Source organism: Momordica charantia, assembly GCF_013281855.1.
Source record: "Momordica charantia cultivar OHB3-1 chromosome 2 unlocalized genomic scaffold, Mcharantia_2.0 BLBB01000002.1, whole genome shotgun sequence".
Classification (NCBI taxonomy): domain Eukaryota; kingdom Viridiplantae; phylum Streptophyta; class Magnoliopsida; order Cucurbitales; family Cucurbitaceae; genus Momordica; species Momordica charantia.
The window spans coordinates 16,155,912-16,174,434 of record NW_028275160.1 but is presented as its reverse complement, the minus strand read 5'-3'; the positions used below and the strand labels follow the sequence as shown (position 1 = coordinate 16,174,434).

The window sequence follows — 18,523 nt, the reverse complement described above, 5'->3', positions numbered from 1 at the left end:
ACAGTCTTACTCTCCTACATTTTGCAATTCAAATTTTGAATAGTAGATGGCAGTTTCTTTTCAATTGCAAAAAAAGAAGCTACTCATTTTACAGAGAATATTGCCTTAAAAATTGTTCATCATGTTCTTAAACTAGCATGCAATCTTTTATTTGTTAATAAAATCTCTAGAGATTCTAACTGTCATGCCACTTTGTTTGAAACTCATTGTGTTTTTTCAAGATTTGGACTCGGGAAAGATGATTGGACGTGCTAGGATGCTCGATGGTCTCTACTTCTTTGAAGAACTTCAAACTAGTAATAAACAAGCTCAAGGGTTTAATAGTGTTAGTTCTCATTTTGTAATGAAAAAATAATTCTTTGCATCTCAGGTTAGAACATCCTAGTTTTTTATACTTAAAAGTCATGTTTCTAACCTTATTTAACGGTATTGATTGTTCAAATTTTCAATGTGAAAGTTGCATTTTGGCTAAATATCGTAGTTCTAAATATTTTCATCAACCTTATAAGGCTTCAAAACTTTTTTATTTAATTCATAGTGATGTACGGGGTCTTCCAAAAATTCAACTTATAGTGGAAAACATTGGTTTGTAACTTTCATTGATGATCACACACGTTTATCTTGGGTTTATTTGATAAAAAAAAAACTGAAGTGAAAGACCTTTTATCCATTTTTATTATATGATTGAAATTCAATTTCAAACCAAAATAAGTTTTTTTCCACTGAAATAATGGGACTGAATATTTCAATGTTGTTTGAGGGAGTTTTTTAAAAGTAAAGACATTCTTTGTAACGCCCCAGAACGTTTTACACGCTTCTAGGTAACATTAACTAACCACCTGTCTAACCTTATCTCTAAACACGAGATAACTAACTCCCTGTGAAATAATTATATAAAATAAAGCTTCAACTCCCATCAATTCACCAAAAATCAATCCTATAGATTATCAATCAATCGTCATCCGTGGACAACTCCATAAAGCAATTCCATTATTCCAACTAAGGAAACTCAATGAATGGAAGAAACTAAAATAAACACCTATTCTGAGTCAAAGTAGACAACAAGTGGGAACTTCCCAATTAATCAGATAGGAACAAGTAGTTTGTTGTCCAAGCAATAAAGTATAAACCATCTAAACCTAAGCTAAGCAAAAGTAACTACGCAGCCTATGGTCCTCTCTCGTCATGTCTCCTTCACGTCATCGCCATGGTCGTCAACAAAATCTCCGCCTGAAACAATAATTGCAGGAGGGGGGGGTTGAGTATATAAAAATGTACTCCGTAAGTAGCCCTCACCAACTACACACAAACATCATGCTAAAAAATCATGAAACATTCATAGTCATGCTCTTCATCACATTATACGATCAAACATAGACACACTCTATAAGATCCGGCGATAACCACAACCATGTACGATTCAACTACCAACCTCGAGGCTCCCTAACATCTCAAGCACCTCTACGCTCATCACAGCTATCCTAGCTTTCCAAGGCTAACTCTTTCGAGTAGTGTCGGCCCCTGACCATTTTTACCCAGAGCCCCGACACTGCTGCATCGACCCTCGACCATTTTTACCCAAGGCCTCGATGACTTTACAATCTATTGGCCCTTGACCATTTTTACCCAAGGCCCCAATAGTTTTCCTTTCAAAAGACTCCTCGCATCGACCCTCGAACATTTATACCCGAGGCCTCGACACTCATCTTTATCCAATATTGGCATATCGACCCTCGACCATTTTTACCCGAGGCCTCGATACCCAATTAGTGACGTATCAGCCCCCGACCATTTCTACCCGAGGCCCTAACACTCACCCATTCACTTTCCACAAGAATCCAACGTTCCTTATCATAACCAACTCCACAACAACCCCTATCATGCGAACAGGGTCCGAAAACATGCTTCTATTACACCCACATCTCATAAGAAAATAATATGACTCGGACCAGCACGCTCGCATCATAAATAAACATTTATATATACTCAACCAGCACGCTCACATCATAAAGAAACATTTATATAAACTGTACTAGCATGCTCACATCATAAGAAAGCATAATCGCAATAATTCCATTTTAACGAGCATCCTTTGTAAACACACATCATTCCACAACAATTCTCAGCAGTTTAACAATACAAAATTCCACAATTATCACCGACGAATATTCAACACTACACCAAGCATACAAATTAACACAAACGAGAGTTATCTAGCACAATAGTGTATCAAAATCAATATTAAACATCACAAAACAGCACAATGGAAACCAACTAATACACATTAATGCACGCACACGCCCATTGTCTACTTACCCACGCCTAACGCTCCTAGTTCTCGAGTCGAAAGCAACCAAAATCAATTGGGTCCTTGCCGAAAACGTTGAAACGGCTTAAACGAGGGGTGGGTTACGTGTAACGGGTTAGATCAGATGTGGGTTGATGCCAAAAGTGCCCGAACGCTACTTTCGACAAGAAAATCGCGCCCAGACTTGAACAACAGCCACCACCAAAGCTTCCTGCTGCTGGCCGGCCACTGGAGACGCGCTTCACGCAGCCGAAATCGAAGAAACCGCCGGTAATACCCGGAATCCATCGAAGTCGAAAGGCCGGGAACACTGCCTGGGTTTCGCACCGCTGTACCGAGCTCACCGTCGCTGCTGTTCCGCGGAGGAGACGCTGCCGCCGTGCGCCGCCGTTGTTGTGAAAGGATGCTGTGAGCGCGAACTGTTGGCCGGACGAAGAAGGCGCCGGCGAGGAATGGTAGTCGACGGAGAAAAAGAAGGAACGATGTGGGCGGGGGTACGGCGACTGAAAGTGGGGAAGAGGAAAAGATAATTTGATTCTTTTCCCTAGGGTTTCTTTTATTTTGCCCTTTGTTTTAAAACCAAACCAACCCAACTAAAAGCTCAGCATAAACAAAACCCAAGAGAAAAACTCATCCCAACCTGAGATAAAACCAATCACGCCCAATACGATATACATAAATTTAATTAAAATTAATTTAGAATTAAATGAAAATCTCCTAATTCGAGACTAAACTAACCTGAAGGACACGGGGCGTTACATTCTTCATTATATTAATCTACATGTCGTGACAGTCCCCAACAAAATGGTATTGCATAAAGAAAAAATAGACATTTACTTGAAGTTTCTCTGCCATTGTGTTCTCAATTCATGTTCCACAATATTTTTGGGGAAGAGCAATTCTCACAACTGGTTAGAGTTCTTTTATATGTTGTTGTTAATTTTGTTGGCCACTTCACAACCTTGATATCAAAAATTAATTTCTCAATGAACATCTTGAAGAAGAGCTATTTATGGATTTACCTCTAGTTTAAAAATAGATATTGTAAACAACAAAGTGTGCAAATGGAAGAAATTTCTCTATGGCATTAAACAATTCCCTAGAGCATGGTTCGAATGTTTTGAGAAAGCAGCCACTAACTATGGTTTCTTTTAGAGCCAAGCAGATCACACAATTTTTTGTAAGCAAATTAAATGGAAATGACAAAATGGTTGTTCTGATTGTATATTATTGATGATATTATCCTTACAGGCAAGGATGATGATGAATTGAATTCTCTAAAGAAAAGAGTTGCTAATGAATTTCAAATTACAAATTTGAGAACTTTGAAATATTTCCTAGGGATGGAATTTGCTAGATCAAAAAACAACATCAATGGAATAACATTAGGATTTCGATTGATTTTGACTACGATTGACTTCCATTGCAATTGCGGATAAGTAAACGTGGCCTTAATGTGCTGCAAATAATTTCCCCTTCCACGGTTCTATCTAGTTATCTAAGTCAATCACAAAATACAGAGAAATGTAGGGAAAGCAATAAACGACACAACAAATTTATACTGCTTCATCCCAACAGTTTATGGGCTACGTCTAGTCTTCCGATGCGAGTTCCACTATAACGAGGTTGGATTACAAATCACTCTCAAATATATCTCCCCATTGATATTCACTCCCTAGAGATCCCAATAAAACCCCCTAGCTTCTAAGTATTCTAAACACAATACTTAGAAAGAGGAATGAAAATCTCACAGAATAATCGAGAACAAATTACACAAAAATATCGATCTCAATCTGCCCTTTTTGTGTTGCCAGCACTCGAGTAGCTACCACTGAAATGCCACAAGAATCTCAAAACGGCTGCCAAAAAACTTCCACGATGCCCACTTTTTGGTTCGCAGCAACATACCAAAAATATTAGTAACACACATATATATATGTTTAAAGAACAAGGGCAACATAAGTTGGTGTAATTGGGCCCCTTTTCTTGTCATTGTTTTAGGCCCAATTGTTTTTTGTTTTTGGCTCCACATCCAACACCGTCGAAAAAGTTGGGGCCACTATTAAGGGAAAGTCACAGAGCGCAATGTGGAACTATCTTACAAGTATACGACAAGTTTCTTCAACTGTATCGCAGGCAGGTAGAGCACACTGTAAGGGGAAAGTCGAGCACACCTTATGGGAACCCCAATATGGCTAAAGGTAACAACAAACTCGCCTAGCGAGCTTCTGGCACGATGTTAGGAGCATACCCCAAGATGCTACCGCACCACTTTGCCATGACAAGAAAAGGACACAGAATGTCGAGAGGGGTCCTTCCCCCCTTCCTCCGCCTTTCATTGGCTATCATTCCTCATCACTCTCTCTCTCTCATATATTAAGGAACTGGAAATCCTAATTGAGGTAAGTTGATTTTCCCTACACAACTCCTTGTGAGAATACGACACACACTCTCAAGTACATCTCAGCCTCGGATTACTACCCCTATACTATACTTGCTCCAAACTTGTTTACAGCCAACTTGTGTTCTAACTTAAGAATCAAAGTGCACGGCCAAAGCACCACAGCAATGCTAGATTTCTAGATGCAAGTAACCAAAAAGTTGAAGACAAAGATGTACATGGCACTTGTGTGACACTTACGTGGATCGACATCAACAATTTTTATAAGCGACCGAAAAAAAACATTAGCTAAGTTTGGAAAGAAACATAGTAGATTATTGATAAAAAGAAGAGAATAATTAAAATAATAACATAAAATAATAAGGTAACAGTTCTAAAGAATAATTGTGGTTATGAATATCGTCTTTTGACGACGCTGATAAATATATTTAGAGATTAGCATAAAACCAGCTATAGTTTTATTTAGAGAGAGAATATATTAGAATGATATCTAAATTTCACATGTAGAGTAAAACGACATCGTGATTATTATAGAAATTGGTGCCAATTTTTTATTTAAAACATCTTTTCCATAATTAATATCAGATTAAATCATCATCAAAGTTCCCATTATTATTGTATCATAATATAGATGTGTATTGTGGTCGTTTGTACCACACATGCAGTGCTTTTCTTTTTTTTTTTTCTCTTTTTTGAAAAATATGTGCTATGTATTGTTTGTATCCTAATCCAAGAAATCTTTATACCTAGAAATGTAACATTGGATACAAGAAACAAAAAGCTTTTCTAATCCCAAGCTTAATTAACAATTATTTTGGTATTTATTTTGAGATGAGAGACAGATTAAACATTAGCTATCTAATCCAGAAATGTTTTGATTTGGCTAGTTTGTTAGCAACATTTATCTATTGTTTAACAAAATTTCATGGCTACAACACAACTTATTAACTAATTAAGCTTTCTCAATTTAGAAAAGACACAATAATAAGTTTTATAGGTTTCAACAAACTTTAAAAAATTTGAACGTACTAAAGAGTGTCTATAAAATGAATGTTTGGGCTATTGTTCTCCCAACAAAATTGAAAAAGAGGATATCAAATCCACAAAAAAAGATCGAAAATGGGAATAACTTTGCAAGCTATTGTCTTTCTGGCCCTAGTCTTTGTGTTTTCATCTGTGTCAGCTTTTTCCCTCCCTCTATCAACACGAGTAAGGTGGATCATTGATTCGAAAACAGGACGTCGAGTGAAGCTTGTGTGCGTGAATTGGCCTTCCCACACACAGAGCATGCTGGCAGAAGGTCTAAACCATAGGCCATTGAAAGAACTAGCCGATGAAGCAATCAAGTTGAGGTTCAATTGTGTGCGTCTCACATATGCAACCCACATGTTCACTGGATATGCAAATAGGACAATTGAAGAGAACTTTGACCTTCTTGATTTAAAACAAGCAAAAGCTGGATTGGCTCAATATAACCCTTTTGTGTTGAACAAGACCATTGCCGAAGCATATGAAGCTGTTGTTGACGTGTTGGGGGCAAGTGGTTTAATGGTAATTGTTGACAACCACATAAGCCAACCGAGATGGTGTTGCTCTCTTGATGACGGCAATGGTTTCTTTGGAAACCGTAATTTTGACCCTCAAGAGTGGTTACAAGGTCTTCGCTTAGTTGTTCAACGCTTTGTCAACAAACCAATGGTATGTAACATCAAAAGAATTTCACAAATTCTCAAAACGAAACCCAAGCATTTGAAGACTAGAGACTATAATATTTTGATTAACAATTGAATATTTTTGTGGCATTTAGGTGGTAGCAATGAGCCTACGAAACGAGATACGAGGAACAATGGAAAATGCAAATGATTGGAACAATTATGTAACTCAAGGAGTAACAACAATTCACAGCATAAACTCGACAGTTTTAGTTATTGTTTCAAGCCTAAATTATGATAATGATCTTCGATGCTTAAAGGAGAAGCCCCTGAGCGTCAAGACCTTAGGAGACAAGTTGGTTTTCGAAGTGCACTTGTGATCCTTTAGTGGAGATTCTGAGAGCAAATTTGTAAAGCAACCACTAAATAATATATATGCAACTATCATGAATGGCTTCATAGACCATGCTGGATTTGTAATGGAAGGGTCAAACCCATTTCCTTTATTTGTTAGTGAATATGGGTATGATCAGAGGGAGGTCAACGATGCAGAAAATCGGTTCATGAATTGCTTCACAGCTCATCTTGCACAAAAAGACATGGATTGGGTATTGTGGGATTGGCAAGGAAGCTACTATTATAGAGAAGGTCAAGCAGAGCCAGTAGAAACTTTTGGAATTTTTGACTCCAATTGGACTCAAATTAAAAACCATACATTTGAGAAAAAGTTTCAGCTATTGCAAACTATGTTGCAAGGTAAATTATCCATTAATGAATTTGAATATATATAAGGATCCATAACAAGTAAACTGTTATGAAAGTAATATGTGAAAACAAATGCAAAATAGTTAAACAAGAGCTTTTAAGAAGACTAAATTACCATTTGTGTAACTCTTTTTTATGGCAAACAGATCCAACCTCCAATGCATCATCTTCGTATGTTATGTATCATCCACAAAGTGGCCAATGCATCCTAGCCTCCAATGACAATAAAGGAATTTTTTTGAGCAGTTGTTCCACCTCAAGTAGATGGAGTCATGGTGGTGATGGCACTTCAATTAAGATTACAACTACTGGTTTATGCTTAAAGGCCAATGGAGAAGGCCTTAGAGTATCTCTGTCAAGTGACTGCTTGAGTCAACAAAGTGTTTGGAGAGCCATTTCAAATTCTAAGCTTCATTTGGCCACTTTCACTCAAGATGGAAAGAACTTTTGCCTACAAATTGAAAGCTCCAATTCTTCAAAAATTGTGACCCGCTCTTGTATTTGTGCCAATGGTGAGCCAAATTGCCTCAAAGACACCCGAACTCAATGGTTCGAGCTTGTTGCAACCAATACATTGTAATTGGTTTTTGTATTTAATTTGTAAAATTAACAATTTACAATGACTCATCTTATGAGGAATTAGGAAACAATATTATGAATGAAATGATCATGGTCGTTCATTCATATTAGTAGGCAGCATAACTACTACGATTAACGTAATCGATTTCTATAATCTCACAATTTAATTATCTTGCGAGATCTCACGATAATTGACCAATACAAGTTAATAGATATTTAACTAATATATGTAAATAACAAATACAATTTATATTTACATTTAACATGCTCTTGCAAACTTTAAAATCAATCTATTGTGTGAAGGCTTTGGGGGATAAGTGTGCAAGTTGCATCTAGATAGGAACATATTGGAGATGGATATCCTTACGAACAAGGCATTCAAGAACGAAATAAAAATAAAGTTCAACTTTTTATTGGTGCGAGCAAGAATAAATTGGATGCTAGTCGAATAGAGGATTGATTGTCACGCCAAAGTGTTGTGTTTATGCAAGGATATGCACAACAGTGTATTTCAGATTGCAGCTCGAACTCGACCTCCGGACCGTTCTGGATACTTGGGCGGACCTGCACAAAAAGGTGAGCACTCCGACGATCAAGTCAGTACAGGTCGGATTCCTAGTTTAGTTCGAGGTCAGAAATCATCGTACCTGATCGTGGAGTGAGGTCCTCTACTTATGGGTGGTAGTCTCGCTAATCTCGCGACGGTTACACCCGGTAATCTCGGGACCGTCGATTACACCCGGTAATCTCGGGACCGACGGTTACACCCGATAATCACGCCGCTGACAGTAGCTCACATCGGCCCCTACCGAGCTTCCCGGTAGGTCGGACCTCGGCCAGGTTCACCTCGGCCCTCATACTTAGCATCTGTCAACGCTAGTGGTGGTGATCTCGGCGGTCCGAGCTGGGCATGACTCATGAGTCATCTTGGAGCACCAATAGGGGCCTTCCACGTGTCCAGGGTATTCTCTTCCTCAAACATTGGCCCCCTCTCTGTCTGGTCCGATCTCGACCTGGCAGAGAAGTTCATTCGACTTGCTTTGGACGCGTGGCGACTTCCTATTCGTGGGAAAACATAGTCGTTGCGGTAGATTTATCGTCGGAATATTCAAATATTCCGACGTTTCGGATCTTAGGGAGGATCCTAGCCGCTCGTTGATGACACGTGTACGGTGGGGAAATTTTTCCGACAAGCTATAAATACCCCCAATCCCTCAGGTCATACCTTACATTCCCTGAATTCTTGGAGTTCGATCTGAAGGTAGCTCGAACCCTTGGTAGGTCGGTCTCTTCCCTCACTTTCTCTTTCGAACGTAGTTGCCATGTCGTCCTCTTTTAACAGCAACTTAGGATCCGATGAGGATTTGGCTCGTAGGTTAGAGTCCGTGCTCGAGGAGATAGAAAACTTTAGGTTCTCCGATGACGGGGAGGATAGTGATGCCTCCACCTCGAGTCAGGGTTTGGAATACCCTTCTAGGCTACCTGAGCACTACCTCAGATCCCTTCGTAGGGGGTTCGCTATCCCTGAGAACATCCTCCTTAGGATTCCGGAGGAGAGGGAGAGAGCTGACAATCCTCCAGAGGGATGGGTCACTCTCTACTTCAAAATGTTTGAGTACGGCCTCAGACTTCCCCTTCACCCTTTCGTCCAAGAGTTTCTTTTCCGAACAAGGCTGGCTCCGGCTCAAGTGGCCCCCAATGGATGGGGTGTCATTTCCGCTTTGGCCATCCTTTTTTGGCTACGAGCTCGGGATAGTGAAGAGGCCGAGCTGTTGGACGTAGACCAGCTCCTCGCGTGCTTCAAAGCGAAAAGGATAGCTAAGAAGCCTGGTCGGTTCTATATGTGCGCAAGGAAAGGCGCAGGCGGTATAGTTAAGGGGCCGACCTCCATCAAGGGATGGGTGAGGAAGTGGTTCTACGCTTCTGGGGAATGGCTTGCAAAGGACGAGTCAGGTCGTTCCTTCTTTGACGTTCCCACTAGGTTTGGGAACCTAGGTACGGAGTAGTTCTTACTTTTTGTGATAACTTTCTTTCTTGTTATTCAGGTCTGACTCAAATTTTGTCTTTGTGCAGTTTCAATCCGACCAGTCCCCGAGCTTACGCAAGCCTCCTTCGACACGCTGAAATACTACAAGGAGCGTTTTTCGAGGGGTAGGAAGGTCGGAACCTTGGTGACCGACAAGCTGCTGCTTGAGTCCGGGCTGCTAGACTACAACCCCGTATTTCGTCCCATTGAATCCTCAAGGCCGAACTCCAAACTTGGTATGCCGAGCTTGCTTCCCTCCTTTTTCCTCTAACCTTGTGCTGACCCCTGTTTTTATTTTGCAGCCATGGTTTGCGGATTTGCAAGCAACGTGAAGCGCAAGTCCAAGGGCCGAGCCCATGCTCTTGAGGCCGCCCAGAGTTCGAAACCTGCCACTCTCGTTGTGGTAGGGCTAGCCTCGGAAGATCCAACCCCAGTGATCGAGCTGGAGTCTTCTGGGGGTCCTTCGAGGGAGAAGCGCCCCAGGGATCAGACCGAGGCGGTGGACGCCTTGCCTTCGGGTGAGGAGGTGAGGGAGGAAGTCGCTCTGAAGCGAAGGAGGAAGAAGAAGAAGACAACCTCCCCCTTGGAGGTCGGAGCTCGTGGGGTCTTGCCTGCGAGCTACGCAGATCGGGTGGACGATCCTGAGGCCAGGATGGGCGAGAGGTCCGATGTGACGGCACGGTTCAGAGTTGAGCCGTCAAGTTCTGGGGTGAGGGACCAGGTGTCCCGCATCTCGGCCGCAAGCTTGGACCACTGCCTAAGGAGGGCGTCCAAATTTGTGAGCGACCCAGGGTCCGTTCTGCAGAGGACCATCGACTACGCTGCTGAGGTAAGACTAGTGTCTCCATTTTTGCTTAATTTACCTAACAGGTAGCTCGATCTAATTCTCTTCTTTGTACCTTTTCTCAGGCGTTTGTTGCTTCCATTCAATCGGCTCTGGCTGTAAAGGCCGAGCTGGATGGGAGGGAAGCTCTGGCAGCGAGGGAGAAAGAGGAGTTCTCTGCTGCCTTGAAGGCTGCTTCCTCCACCATGAAGGATGAGCTACTGAAGGCTCACTCTGAGGTGGAAACTTTGAAGGCCGAGCTGCTGGAGAAGGAAGAGGACAGACGTAAGGCCCAGCTCCGAGCTGCCCATGCTATCACCAGGGGCTTGGAGAAGGAGAAGTTCCAACTCCTCAAGGAGAAGGACGACATGCTTCAGGCGCTTGAAGCGAAGGAGGAGGAGCTGAAGCGTGCGACTGCCGAGCTGGAGACGGTGAAGGAGCGTCTCAGCAATGGAGCCCTATTGGAGGAATCGTTTAGGCAACATCCTGACTTCGATGGATTTACCAAAGACTTCTCTGACGCGGGCTTCAAGTTTCTCATGAAGGGCATTGCTTCCGACATGTCTGACCTTCAGATCGATCTCGGTGGTCTGAAGAAGAAGTATGCTGAGCAGTGGGCGTCTGGGCCTAGTGGCACCCCTGGCCCCCAAGCGTTGGTGGATAAGTACATCAGAGATCTGGACTCTAACTACTCCGACCTCGAAGAGGATCAGGTCGGCACCACTCAAGAGGGCGCTCCTCAAGCAGGCGCTTAGGCGACCACCCTTCAAGAGGCTTTTCGCTGTCTTTCTTCTCTTCTCTTTTGTTTTTTGTTTGTAAGTGTCAGGGAAGAGCTGCAAGGTCTATAAGCCTTGGCTCTGCTCCCCATTCAATAAAAAAGCTCTCATTTGTTTTTACTTTGTTGTTGGCAACATCTTTCCTTTCTTTGCTTTTTCTTTGAACTGCAGCCAATGTCACCTCGCACCTCTTACTTTTGAGGTCGCACCTTCAATTAAAATAATTTGAAAGTTTGAATTTGAATCTTTGTCTAGCTTTCAATGGATTGCAGCAACTCTGGATTTTTTAGCATCGCACCCTTAACTTAAAAACGTTAAAAGGGTAAAATCCTAAGTCCGTAGCTATTCTTCATATCGTACATCGTACCCTCAGGTTCAGAGGCTTGATCATTTTGAACTTTTCACATCGTCCCTTTACCTTGAAGGTTTGAATTTTAAGTTCATCAGTGGTTTTGGCATCGCACCTCGTACCCTTAGGTTTTGAAGGGTTGAATTTTAACCGACTGCTGGAATGTGATCGCGTGGGAGTCCGTGGCCCCCATTTAATTTCTGGTTGAGCTCGGAATCATGAAATTAAATCATCACATTTATTCCGATCATAATTCTTGTGAAACAGTTTTTACAGATCCATTGAATACCCTTTTGGCATTTCAAGGATAATAACGCTTCAGGTGCTCCGCGTTCCACGGGTGCGCGAGGACGTCTCTTTTCAGATCGGCCAATACGTACGTCCCAGGTCGGATTATGCCCTTGACCTCAAAGGGGCCCTCCCAGGTCGGATCAAGGGCACCCACATGGGTTTGGACCCTCCTTAAGACCAGATGTCTGACCTGAAAGGTCCGAGGTCGAACGCGGGCGTTGTAATGTCTGGCCATTCTGCCCTGATATTCCGCCAGGCGTAGCTGGGCCATTGCTCTTCTTTCTTCCAACAAGTCGAGGTTGAGGAGCAGCTCTTCCGCATTTGCCGTAGGCTCGTAATGCTCTACTCTGTCAGATGGCATGCCGATCTCAACCGGGACTACAGCTTCGAGCCGAAGGCCAAGGAGAACGGGGTCTCACCCGTCGATTCCCTTTGGGTGGTCCGGTACGACCATAGAACCTCTGGTAGCTCCTCGGCCCACCTGCCTTTCTTGGAGTCCAGTCTAAGTTTGATGCCTCGCTTGATGATCTTGTTGACTGCCTCCACCTGCCCATTTGCTTGCGGATGTGCGGGGGACGAGCTAAGGTGACTTATGCCAAGCTTGCTGCAAAAGTCTTTGAACGTGGCGTTGTCAAACTGCTTCCCATTGTCCGTCACAATGGCCTGCGGTATACCAAAGCGACATATGATATTTGTCCATACGAAGGACGTGACTCTGGATTCCGTTATGTGGGAGAGCGCCTCGGCCTCGGCCCACTTTGTGAAGTAATCCACAGCAACCACAGCGAACTTGGTCTGGCCCTTGCCCAAAGGGAAAAGACCAATGATATCTACCCCCCACTGCGCGAATGGCCACGGGGCCGAGATGGGGGTGAGCAGCTCGGGAGGTTGGTGGATAATGGTTCCGTAGCGTTGGCAATTGTCGCAAGTTCTAACGAACTTCTTGGCGTCCTGGCTGAGGGTCGGCCAATAGTATCCTTGTCGGATCACTTTGGCTGACAGCGACCGGGCGCCTGAGTGATTGCCGCACACTCCTTCGTGGATTTCTCTGAGGACGTACAGGCCCTCTTCAGGGGTTAGGCATCTCAATAAAGGCAGGGAAAAGCCGCGTCGGTACAACGCTCCACCTCGGACCACGAACCGAGCTGCTCGCCTTGCCAACTTTCTGCGCTCCTTGGGGTCTTGTGGTGAGTTGCCCCTAATGAAGTCCGCAATCGGGTCCATCCATGAGGACTCTGGAGTGCCGATCTCCATCAGATCTGGCTCTGAGATCGAGGGATTATCTAAGATCTCGATGGGGACCGACCTGGCCAGGTCGGTCTCGTACGCCGATGCTAACTTGGCTAAGGCGTCAGCATTAGAATTTTCTGCTCGGGGAACCCGGCGTACTTCGTAAGTTCGAAACTGGGCGAGGTACGATCTGACCTTGCCCAAATACTTCTCCATTCGGGAGTCTTTGGCTTGGTACTCTTCCTTGATCTGGCTCACAACCAGCTGGGAGTCGCTGAAGACCTTAACACAAGAGGCCCCCAATGCTCTAGCGATTCGCAGGCCGGCAATAAATGCTTCATATTCAGCCTCGTTGTTAGAAGTCCGGAAGCCGAACCGCAAGGCATACTCAAATCGCTCGCCTCCTGGTCCGATCAAGAGGACCCCAGCCCCGCACCCTTTCTCGTTGGAGGATCCGTTGACATAGATTGTCCACGGTAGGTTGGACTCGCTCAGCTCGGAAGGTGGTGTGAGCTCGGCTATGAAATCTGCCGCTGCTCGTCCTTTCAACGCAGTTCTGGGTTCGAACTGGATGTCGTACTCACTTAGCTCCATTGCCCACTTCATCAGGCGTCCAGAAGCTTCTGGCTTATGGAAGATGTTTTTTAGGGGCAAGTTAGTGAGCACCACCACAGTATGGGCTTGGAAGTATGGTCTAAGCCGTCGGGCCGAGGTGACTAAAGCAAAAGCCAACTTTTCCATTTGAGGGTATCTGGTCTCGGCTTCGGTCATAGCCTTGCTTGTGTAGTAGACCGGGTTTTGCCGCGCTTCCTCTTGCCTGATTAGGGCCGAGCTGACGGCGCTGTCAGACACTGCTAAGTACAATTGGAGCTTGTCCCCCGGCATGGGCTTGGCGAGCAAAGGTGCCGAACAGAGGTAGCTTTTCAACTGCTGAAATGCTTGCTCGCACTCCGCTGTCCATTCAAACGGCCCTTTCCTCCGTAGGACTTTGAAGAAAGGAAGGCACTTATCTGTCGATCTTGAAACAAACCGGTTCAGGGCCGCAATCCTGCCATTGAGGCACTGAAGCTGTTTCAGCGTCTTAGGTGCCTCCATCTCGAGCACGGCTTTAATCTTTTCGGGGTTGGCCTCGATTCCCCGATTGTTCACCATGAAGCCAAGGAATTTTCCCGAAGAGACTCCAAAGGCACATTTAGCTGGGTTGAGCTTCATTTGATATGTCCTCAGAACCTCGAAGGCTTCGGTCAGATCGGAGAGATGCGACTTAGACTGCTTGCTCTTGACAAGCATGTCGTCCACATACACTTCCATATTCCGGCCGATCTGCTTGGCGAACATTTTGTTCACCATTCTCTGGTAGGTCGCTCCTACGTTTTTTAACCCGAAGGGCATGACCTTGTAACAGTACAGACCTTGGTCTGTTATGAATGCGGTATGACCTTGATCTGGGACATGCATCTTGATTTGGTTGTACCCAGAGTAGGCGTCTATGAAGGTGAGTAGTTCGTGCCCGGCTGTGGCGTCCACAAGCTGATCAATCCTCGGCAGTGGGAAGCAATCTTTCCGGCATGCCTTATTTAAGTTCGTAAAATCTATGCACATTCTCCACTTTCCGTTAGATTTTTTAACTAATACAACATTGGAGAGCCACTCGGGATACGAAATTTCTCTTATGTATTCAGCTTTCAAAAGTTTGCTAACTTCCTCAACAATTACATCACTCCGCTCCTTGTTTATAGGTCTTCTTTTTTGCTTTACAAGTCGGAATGACGGATCTATGCTGAGGCGATGCGTCATAATTTTCAGGTCAATGCCAGGCATGTCCTCATAGGACCACGCAAAGACATCCGAGTTGGATCTGAGGAAGTGGATTAGCTCCTCTCTGTCGGTGGCCCCCAGCTTGGTTCCTATGCTTACTTGCTTCTCTGGACTAAGCAGAGGAACAAGCTCGAGCTCCTCAGTGGGTGTGGCAAACTCCCTCCTCGGCAGGTCGGCCTCGAACTCGAGTGTCCCATCCCTACTGGTGAGAGTTTCAAGGGCGCAGACCGATGAGCCTTTGAGTGTGGAGGCATAGCACTCCCTTGAAGCGGTCTGTTCTCCTCGGACCGTGCCCACACCAATGGGGGTGGAATACTTCAAAACTTGATGAAGTGTCGAAGGAATGGCCCGAAATGAGTGGATGATGGGTCTCCCAAAGATAGCGTTATAGGCCGATCTACCGTCAATCACCACGAACTCGGCCATTTGGGTGACCCGAGTTTGGTCCTGCCCAAGCGTGACCGGCAAGTCGATGCAACCCTCTGGGACGACTGATTCTCCGGAGAACGCAACCAGCAGTGTCGGGCTTTTCTTCAATTGCGACCTCGTCCATCCCAGGGCGAGGTAGGTCGGTAAGGACAGGATGTTAGCAGATGCGCCTCCGTCTACCAGCACCCTCCTGACCACCACATGATCAATCAAGGGAGCGATCACAAGTGCATCATTGTGGGGCAGGTGAACCTCCTCCAAGTCTGCACCGTCGAAGGTGATTGAGCAGGTCGGCCTCTGCTCCCTGATGATACACACCTCGCGCCTGGCTGCACGAGCTAACTCCTTTCTTTTATGTCCGGACTGACCCCCGCTTGGCCCTCCGAAAATGGTATTGATGACCGCAAGTCGATCAGTGCGCCGGGGCGGCGTCCTCGAACGCTTCCGCTCTTCCTTTTTCTCTGCCGAGCTGGTCCTGGGCTTTCCCACAAATTTCTTGAAGTAGCCATCTTGAATTAGATCCTCAATTTGGCGCTTCAACTCCCAGCAGTCCGACGTGTTATGGCCGTGCTCCCGATGGAAGCGACAATACTTGTCCTTGCTGCGCCTCTCCGGGGCTCCCCGAAGCTTCTCAGGACGTTTGAGTAGTTTTTCCATTCCAGACTCCTCGATGTTCGTTAGGATCTCGGAAATTGGAATCGTGGTCGGGGTGAAGCGTTCGTAAGGTCAGCTCCTAGTAGGTCCGTTCTCCGCCCTCCGATACTCAGCTCGGCCGCTGGAAAAGGATCCCTTGTCCTTGGACTTGGGATCTGTCTTTTCTATATCTTTTCCACTTCTGCCCCGGCCGATCTTTCGTTCTGGTCGGCCGGTTTTGGTTCGAAGGAGCTCCTGTCCATCGATGACTTTCTTCGCTTTCTGAAGCACCTCGGCGAAGGTGGCCGGGGCCTCCTCTCCAAGTTTCACCGTGAGGGCCTCGTCGACTAGACCGGTGAGAAAATAGCACATGGCCGAGTCGTCGGAGCAGTGTGCGACCTTCAACTGCTCCTCCTGGAATCTGGTGACATATTCTCGCAGCGTCTCACCCTCCTTCTGTCTGATGGTGGCGAGATGGGTCGCTGTCTTTTTGTCATAATGCCAAGAAGAGAACTGGGTGAGGAACTCCCTTCTCAGCTGAGAGTAGGTCGAGATCGACCTGGCTGGCAGTCTCCGATACCACAATCGCGCGCTGCCAGTAAGCGCGATCTGAAAGGCGCGGCATTTGATTGCGTCTGATGCCGCTTGGAAATCCATGAGGTCTTCAAAGACCTCAACATAATCCTTGGGGTCTTTCGACCCATCATAAGGTTTCACAGTAGGAGCTTTGAACTTCGGAGGGATCGGTGCTTCTAAAACGTCCGAGGTGAAGGGCGATTCTCCCAAGTCGCCATCGTTCAGTGGACCTTCTTTCTGCTCACATTTGGCCTTTAAGGCCTCCACCTGAGCGTCGAGCTGGCCCCTCAGCTGGTCGAACTCCTCCCTTGTAATCATTCCTGCAGGAGTTACTGGGTTGCGAGAGGATTCAGCCTGCTGGTTGGAGCTCCAGTGTGAGCGGGATGGTGACTGTCCTTTTCGGAGAGATGAGCCTCTCTTTCTGTTGAGGTGTTCACGAAGGTCTCCTCTCTGGCGAGTGTGCCCCTCGCTCTCGTTGTCTTCGGGATGTTCCTCCTCGACTGGGCCGAGGTGGGAACCCCTTTGCTCCCGCATGTCAATGCGCATCATTCGATTTTCAGATCGGGACCCTGTGCCTGCAGTTAGTATCATCTCCTTATACATTTCCTCCATGGACCGCATTTGTGTGCGCATTGCCTCCATTTCTCTCTGGAGTGCGTCAAAGTTTTCACTTGGTGGAGCCGGGGCTGGACCCCGGGCGCCCTTCTTAGAGGTCCCACCTCGGCCACGGGTGGCCTTGGACGTCCTTGGGTGCGCAGATGGTAGGACAGACGCGGTGATTCGTGCCGACCTGCGGAGGGGTTCTGTTGCTAGGCCGTCGTGACCTTGCCCCTCTACCACTGCTGCTCCGTCCTCCCTCTGGTGGGCATCGCTGGCAGCTAGAGTCCTTCGATCTGCCGTATTGGTCGAGTTTGCTGGTTAAACCATTTTCGCTCGCGTATTGGTTTAAAAGGATTGGGATGACTTAGATTGTCGTCCCCACAGACGGCGCCAAATGTTTATGCAAGGATATGCACAACAGTGTATTTCAGATTGCAGCTCGAACTCGACCTCCGGACCGTTCTGGATACTTGGGCGGACCTGCACAAAAAGGTGAGCACTCCGACGATCAAGTCAGTACAAGTCGGATTCCTAGTTTAGTTCGAGGTCAGAAATCATCGTACCTGATCGTAGAGTGAGGTCCTCTACTTATGGGTGGTAGTCTCGCTAATCCCGCGACGGTTACACCCGGTAATCTCGGGACCGTCGGTTACACCCGGTAATCTCGGGACCGACGGTTACACCCGATAATCACGCCGCTGACAGTAGCTCACATCGGCCCCTACCGAGCTTCCCGGTAGGTCGGACCTCGGCCAGGTTCACCTCGGCCCTCATACTTAGCATCTGTCAACGCTAGTGGTGGTGATCTCGGCGGTCCGAGCTGGGCATGACTCATGAGTCATCTTGGAGCACCAATAGGGGCCTTCCACGTGTCCAGGGTATTCTCTTCCCCAAACATGTTGGAACAACAAAGAGAAAGATGTAAAGATCCTTATAGAGTTGTGTTGCGTATCCACAACTCACTTGATACCGGGTGGGTGCAAGTATACACAAAAATGCATAGTTGTAGTATAAAAAGAAGCTAGTTTTCACATGGACTAAGGCTATACTTTGAAATAGTAAAACAAAATACTAAAAGGAAATAAAAATAATTTCTTTAAGGAATTATGAATGTTGTAACAGTAAATGACACAAATGGTAGATAAGCAATAAAAGAATTGTTATGCGATTCTATGCTGGAGCATCCGAAGTAGAAAACAGACTGAAACGAGTTATGTGATGCGATTTAAGGGAAATCGAGGGGAATTCACTCTAAGGCTCTCAGTCA

General features: G+C 45.6%; 1 pseudogene; it reads left to right on the top strand.

The window, feature by feature from the left end:
- The first annotated feature begins 5,828 nt into the window (after positions 1–5,828).
- Positions 5,829–7,706, top strand: LOC111024908 (glycosyl hydrolase 5 family protein-like; annotated as a pseudogene).
- Positions 7,707–18,523: the final 10,817 nt, after the last annotated feature.